Source organism: Seriola dumerili, unplaced genomic scaffold, assembly GCF_002260705.1.
Source record: "Seriola dumerili isolate Sdu_G_001 unplaced genomic scaffold, Sdu_1.0 BDQW01000290.1, whole genome shotgun sequence".
In the NCBI taxonomy this organism is placed as follows: Eukaryota; Metazoa; Chordata; class Actinopteri; order Carangiformes; family Carangidae; genus Seriola; species Seriola dumerili.
In genome coordinates, this window is record NW_019174545.1 from 3,847,187 (window position 1) to 3,855,470 (window position 8,284).

Sequence of the window (8,284 nt, forward strand, 5' to 3'; positions counted from 1 at the left end):
CAAAAAACGTCATAGTAGTATGACATTAAATGGTTTCAAAAATAACATCATAGTATATTAAGGCATAAAAGGGTCATAGACACATCGTCATTAGTAGTGTCAGCATTGAGACCGAAATCAATAATAATTAGCATAAAAATTGCCAAAAAAAGATCTTCAGATATACGTATGCAGAAAAATTCAAAAAACGACATAGTATAGTATGGCATAAAATGTCAAAAATACATCATATATATTAGCATAAAGTTCATAAAATCGTCATAGTATGGTCAGGCATGAGACGAAAATATATAATTAGCCATAAAATGCCAAAAAGACTTAAGTATAGATGGCAAGAAAAATGTCAAAAAAGTCATAGTTATAGTATGGCATAAAATGTCAAAAAACTTCATAGTATATTAAGCATAAAAGTCATAAAACGTCATAGTATGGTCAGGCATGAGCGAAATAATAATAATTAGGCATAAAATTGCAAAAAAGATCATTAGTATAGGTATGCAGAAAAATGTCAAAAAACGTCATAGTATAGTATGGCAGAAAATGTCAAAAATACATCATAGTTAATTAAGGCATAAAACATCAAAAACGTCATAGTATGGTCAAGGCAATGAGATGAAATAATATAATTTAGGCATAAAAATGCCAAAAAAGATCTAGTATAGTTAGGCAGAAAATGTCAAAAATCATGGCGCATAAAAATCTCAAAATACATTATGTATATTAAGGCATAAAAGGTCATAAAATGTCGTCATAGTATGGTCAAAGCATGAGACAAATAATATAATTAGCCATAAAAATGCCAAAAAAATCTAGTATAGTATGGCAGAAAAATGTCAAAAAAGTCATAGTATAGTATGGCATAAAAATGTCAAAAATACATCATAGTATATTAAGGCATAAAACATCACAAAATCGTCATAGTATGGTCAGGCATGAGCATAAAATAATATAATTAGCGCATAAAAATGCCAAAAAAGATCTTAGTATAAGTATGGCAGAAAAAATGTCAAAAAACGCATAAGTAAGTATGCAAAAATGTCAAAAATCATCATAGTATATTAAGGCCATAAAAGGTTCATAAATCGTCATAGTATGGTCAGGCATGCAGACAAAATAATATAATTAAGCCATAAAATGCCAAAAAAGATCTTAGTATAGTATGGCAGAAAAATGTCAAAAAAGTCATAGTATAGTATGGCATAAAATGTCAAAAATACATCATAGTATATTAAGGCATAAAAGTCATAAATCGTCATAGTATGGTCAGGCATGAGACAAAATAATATAATTAGCCCATAAAAATGCCAAAAAAAGATCTTAGTATAGTATGCAGAAAAATGTCAAAAAAGTCATAGTATTAGTATGGCATAAAAATGTTCAAAAAATACATCATAAGTATATTAGGCATAAAAGCATCACAAAAACGTCATAGTATGGTCAGGCATGAGCTGAAATAATATATTAGCATAAAAATGCCAAAAAAGATCTTAGTACTATCAGTATGCAAGAAAAAATGTCAAAAAAACAGTCATAGTATTATTAAGGCAGTACAAACGTCATAAAACTTCATAGTATGGTCAGGCATGCAGACGAAATAATATAATAGCCATATAAATCCAAAAAAGATCTTAGTAATAGTATGGCAAATGTCAAAAGTAAGAAATGCTAAAATGTCAAAAAAGTCATGGCCATAAAATGTCCAAAAAAAATCATAGTATATTAAGGCATAAAAGGTCATAAAACCCTCATAGTATGGCAAGGCATGAGACGAAATTATATAATTAGGCATAAAATTACTAAAAAACCTCTAAATATAGTATGGCAGAAAAATGCGAAAAAACATCATAGTATAGTATGGCATAAAATGTCAAAAATACATCAATTTATATTAAGGCATAAAAGGTCATAAAAACGTCATAGTATGGTCAGGCATCAAATGAAATAGTACAGTAAGGCATAAAAATGCCAAAAAAGATCTAAGTATAGTATGGCAGAAAAATGCCAAAAAACGTCATAGTATAGTATGGCAAAAAACTTAAAAAAAAAATCATAGTATATTAAGGCATAAAAGGTCATAAAACCCTCATAGTATGGCAAGGCATGAGACGAAATTATATAATTAGGCATAAAATTACTAAAAAACCTCTAAATATAGTATGGCAGAAAAATGCGAAAAAACATCATAGTATAGTATGGCATAAAATGTCAAAAATACATCAATTTATATTAAGGCATGAAAGGTCATAAAAACGTCATAGTATGGTCAGGCATCAAACGAAATAGTACAGTAAGGCATAAAAATGCCAAAAAAGATCTAAGTATAGTATGGCAGAAAAATGCCAAAAAACGTCATAGTGTAGTATGGCATAAAATGTCAAAAAAACATCATACTATATTAAGGCATAAAAAGTCATAAAAACGTCATAGCATGGTCAGGCATCAAACGAAATAGTACAGTAAGGCATAAAAATGCCAAAAAAGATCTTAGTATAGTATGGCAGAAAAATGCCAAAAAACGTCATAGTATAGTATGGCAAAAAACTTCAAAAAAAAAATCATAGTATATTAAGGCATAAAAGGTCATAAAACCCTCATAGTATGGCAAGGCATGAGACGAAATTATATAATTAGGCATAAAATTACTAAAAAACCTCTAAATATGGTATGGCAGAAAAATGCGAAAAAACGTCATAGGTATGGCATAAAACGTCAAAAATACATTATACTATATTAAGGCATAAAAAGTCATAAAAACGTCATAGTATGGTCAGGCATCAAACGAAATCGTATACTAAGGCATAAAAATGCCAAAAAAGATCTGAGTATAGTATGGCATAAAAATGCGAAAAAAACACCATAGAATAGTATGGCATGAAATGTAAAAAATACATCATAGTATATTAAGGCATAAAAGGTCATATAAATGTCATAGCCTGGCAAGGCATGAGAAGAAATAATATAATTAGGCATAAAAATGCCAAAAAACTTCAAAGTATAGTATGGCAGAAAAATTCCAAAAAACTACATAGTATAGTATGGCATAAAATGTCAAAAAAACATCATACTATATTAAGGCATAAAAAGTTCATAAAAACGTCATAGTATGGTCAGGCATCAAAAGAGATAGTATAGTAAGGCATAAAAATGCCAAAAAAGATCTTAGTATAGTATGGCAGAAAAATGCCAAAAAAACGTCATAGTATAGTATGGCATAAAATGTCAAAAATACATCAATTTATATTAAGGCATAAAAGGTCATAAAAACATCATAGTATGGTCAGGCATCAAACGAAATAGTATACTAAGGCATAAAAATGCCAAAAAAGATCTTAGAATAGTATGGCAAAAAAATGCCAAAAAACGTCATAGTATAGTATGGCATAAAATGTCAAAAATACATCATAGTATATAAAGGCATAAAAGGTCATAAAAACATCATAGTATAGCAAGGCATGAGACAAAATTATATAATTAGGCATAAAAATACTAAAAAACCTCTAAATATAGTATGGAAAAAAATTTCAAAAATACATCATAGTATATGAAGGCATAAAAGGTCATATAAACGTCATATCCTGGCAAGGCATGAAAAGAAATAATATAATTAGGCATAAAAATGCCAAAAAACTTCAAAGTATAGTATGGCAGAAAAATGCCAAAAAACATCATAGTATAGTATGGCATGAAATGTCAAAAATACATCAATTTATATTAAGGCATAAAAGGTCATGAAAACGTCATAGTATGGTCAGGCATCAAACGAGATAGTATAGTAAGGCATAAAAATGCCAAAAAAGATGTCAGTATAGTATGGCAGAAAAATGCCAAAAAACGTCACAGTATAGTATGGCAAAAAATGTCAAAAATACATTATACTATATTAAGGCATAAAAAGTCATAAAAACATCATAGTATGGTCAGGCATCAAACGAAATAGTACAGTAAGGCATAAAAATGCCAAAAAAGATCTTAGCATAGTACGGAAGAAAAATGCCAAAAAACGTCATAGTATAGTGTGGCAAAAAACTTCAAAAAATCGTCATAGTATATTAAGGCATAAAATGTCATATAAACGTCATAGCCTGGCAAGGCATGAGACGAAATTATACAATTAGGAATAAAAATGCCAAAAAACGTCATAGTATAGTGTGGCAAAAAACTTCAAAAAATCGTCATAGTATATTAAGGCATAAAAGGTCATATAAACGTCATAGCCTGGCAAGGCATGAGACGAAATTATACAATTAGGAATAAAAATGCCAAAAAACGTCAAAGTATAGTATGGTAGAAAAAAAAAAACATAAAACTTCATAGTATAGTAAGCCAAAAAACGTCAAAAATATCATAGTATACTAAGGCATAAAATATAATAAAAACATCATAGTATAGCAAGGCATGAGACAAAATAATATAATTAGGCATAAAAATGCCAAAAAACTTCAAAGTATAGTGTGGCAGAAAAATGCCAAAAAACATCATAGCATAGAATGGCAAAAAATGTCAAAAATACATCATAGTATATTAAGGCATAAAATGTCATAAAAACGTCATAGTATGGTCAGGCATCAAACGAAATAGTACAGTAAGGCATAAAAATGCCAAAAAAGATCTTAGTATAGTATGGCAGAAAAATACCATAAAACATCATAGTATAGTATGGCAAAAAATGTTAAAAATACATCATAGTATATTAAGGCATAAAAGGTCATATAAACGTCATAGCCTGGCAAGGCATGAGAAGAAATATTATAATTAGGCATAAAAATGCCAAAAAACTTCAAAGTATAGTATGGCAGAAAAATGCCAAAAAACGACATAGTATAGTATGGCATAAAATGTCAAAAATACATCAATTTATATTAAGGCATAAAAGGTCATAAAGACGTCATAGTATGGTCAGGCATCAAACGAGATAGTATAGTAAGGCATAAAAATGCCAAAAAAGATGTCAGTATAGCATGGCAGAAAAATGCCAAAAAACATCATAGTATAGTATGGCAAAAAACTTCAAAAAAACATCATAGTATATTAAGGCATAAAACGTCATATAAACGTCATAGCCTGGCAAGGCATGAGACGAAATTATATAATTAGGCATAAAAATGCCAAAAAACGTAAAAGTATAGTATGGTAGAAAAAAAAACATAAAACTTCATAGTATAGTATGGCAAAAAACTTCAAAAAAACATCATAGTATATTAAGGCATAAAATGTCATAAAAACGTCATAGAATGGTCAGGCATATAACGAAATAGTATATTAAGGCATAAAAACTCCAAAAAAGATCTTAGTATAGTATGGCAGAAAAATACCAAAAAACGTCATAGTATAGTATGGCAAAACATGTTAAAAATACATCATAGTATATTAAGGCATAAAATGTCATAAAAACGTCATAGAATGGTCAGGCATATAACGAAATAGTATATTAAGGCATAAAAACTCCAAAAAAGATCTTAGTATAGTATGGCAGAAAAATACCAAAAAACGTCATAGTATAGTATGGCAAAACATGTTAAAAATACATCATAGTATATTAAGGTATAAAATGTCATAAAAACCTCATAGTATGGCAAGGCATGAGACGAAATTATATAATTAGGCATAAAAATGCCAAAAAACGTCATAGTATAGTATGGCAAAACATGTTAAAAATACATCATAGTATATTAAGGCATAAAATGTCATAAAAACGTCATAGAATGGTCAGGCATATAAAGAAATAGTATATTAAGGCATAAAAATGCCCAAAAAGATCTTAGTATAGTATGGCAGAAAAATGCCAAAAAACGTCAAAGTATAGTATGGTAGAAAATGTCACAAAAACATCATAGTATGGCAAGGCATAAAAGGTCTTATAAACGTCATAGCCTGGCAAGGCATGAAAAGAAATAATATAATTAGGCATAAAAATGCCAAAAAACGTCATAGTATATTAAGGCATAAAAATGCCCAAAAAGATCTTAGTATAGTATGGCAGAAAAATGCCAAAAACCGTCATAGTATAGTATGGCAAAAAATGTCAAAAATACATCGTAGTATATTAAGGCATAAAAATGCCCAAAAAGATCTTAGTATAGTATGGCAGAAAAATGCCAAAAACCGTCATAGTATAGTATGGCAAAAAATGTCAAAAATACATCGTAGTATATTAAGGCATAAAAATGCCCAAAAAGATCTTAGTATAGTATGGCAGAAAAATGCCAAAAACCGTCATAGTATAGTATGGCAAAAAATGTCAAAAATACATCGTAGTATATTAAGGCATAAAAATGCCCAAAAAGATCTTAGTATAGTATGGCAGAAAAATGCCAAAAACCGTCATAGTATAGTATTGCAAAAAATCTCAAAAATACATCATAGTATATTAAGGCATAAAATGTCAAGGCATCAAACGAAATGGTATAGTGAGGCATAAAAACTCCAAAAAAGATCTTAGTATAGTATGGCAGAAAAATGCCAAAAAACGTCATAGTATATTAAGGCATAAAATGTCATATAAACGTCATGGTATAGTAAGGCATGAGACGAAATTATATAATTAAGCATAAAAACACTTAAAAACCTCTAAGTATAGTATGGCAGAAAAATGCCAAAAAACATCATAGTATAGTATGGCATAAAACGTCAAAAATACATCATAGTATATAAAGGCATAAAATGTCATAAAAACATCATAGTATGGCAAGGCATTAGACAAAATAATATAATTAGGTATGAAAATACTAAAAAACCTTTAAGTTTAGTATGGCAGAAAATGCCAAAAAACGTCATAGTATATTAAGGCATAAAATGTCATAAAAACATCATAGTATGGTCAGGCATATAACGAAATAGTATAGTAAGGCATAAAAATGACAAAAAAGATCTTAGTATAGTATGGCAGAAAAATACCAAAAAACATCATAGTATAGTATGGCAAAAAATGTTAAAAATACATCATAGTATATTAAGGCATAAAATGTCATAAAAACCTCATAGTATGGCAAGGCATGAGACGAAATTATATAATTAGGCATAAAAATGCCATAAAACGTCAAAGTATAGTATGGTAGAAAAATACCATAAAACGTCATAGTATAGTAAGGCAAAAAACGTCAAAAATAAATCATAGTATATTAAGGGATAAAAAGTCATAAAAACGTCAAAGCATGGTCAGGCATCAAACAACATAGTATAGTATGGCAGAAAAATGCCAAAAAAGATCTAGTATAGTATGGCAGAAAAATGCCAAAAAACGTCATAGTATAGTATGGCATGAAATGTCAAAAATACATACATCATAGTATAGTAAGGCAAAAAACGTCATAGTATAGTATGGCATAAAATGTCAAAAATACATCATAGTATATAAAGGCATAAAATGTCAAATAAACGTCATAGTATGGTCAGGCATCAAACGAAATGGTATAGTAAGGCATAAAAATGCCAAAAAAGATCTTTGTATAGTATGGCATAAAAATGCCAAAAAACGTCATAGTATAGTATGGCATGAAATGTCAAAAATAGATCATAGTATATTAAGGCATAAAAGGTCATATAAACGTCATAGCCTGGCAAGGCATGACAAGAAATAATATAATTAGACATAAAAATGCCAAAAAACTTCAAAGTATAGTATGGCAGAAAAATGCCACAAAACATCATAGTATAGTATGGCATAAAATGTCATAAAAACGTCATAGTATGGTCAGGCATCAAATGAGATAGTATAGTACGGCATAAAAATGCCAAAAAACGTCATAGTATAGTATGGCATAAAATATCATAAAAACATCATAGTATGGCAAGGCATGAGACAAAATAATGTAATTAGGCATGAAAATGCCAAATAACTTCAAAGTATAGTATGGCAGAAAAATGCCACAAAACATCATAGTATAGTATGGCATAAAATATCATAAAAACATCATAGTATGGCAAGGCATGAGACAAAATAATGTAATTAGGCATGAAAATGCCAAATAACTTCAAAGTATAGTATGGCAGAAAAATGCCAAAAAACATCATAGTATAGTATGGCATAAAATGTCAAAAATACATCAATTTATATTAAGGCATAAAAGGTCATAAAAACGTCATAGTATGGTCAGGCATCAAATGAGATAGTATAGTACGGCATAAAAATGCCAAAAAAAATCTTAGTATAATATAGCAGAAAAATGCCAAAAAACGTCATAGTTTAGTATGGCAAAAAATGTCAAAAATACATCATACTATATTAAGGTATAAAATGTCACAAAAACCTCATAGTATGGCAAGGCATGAGACGAAATAACATAAG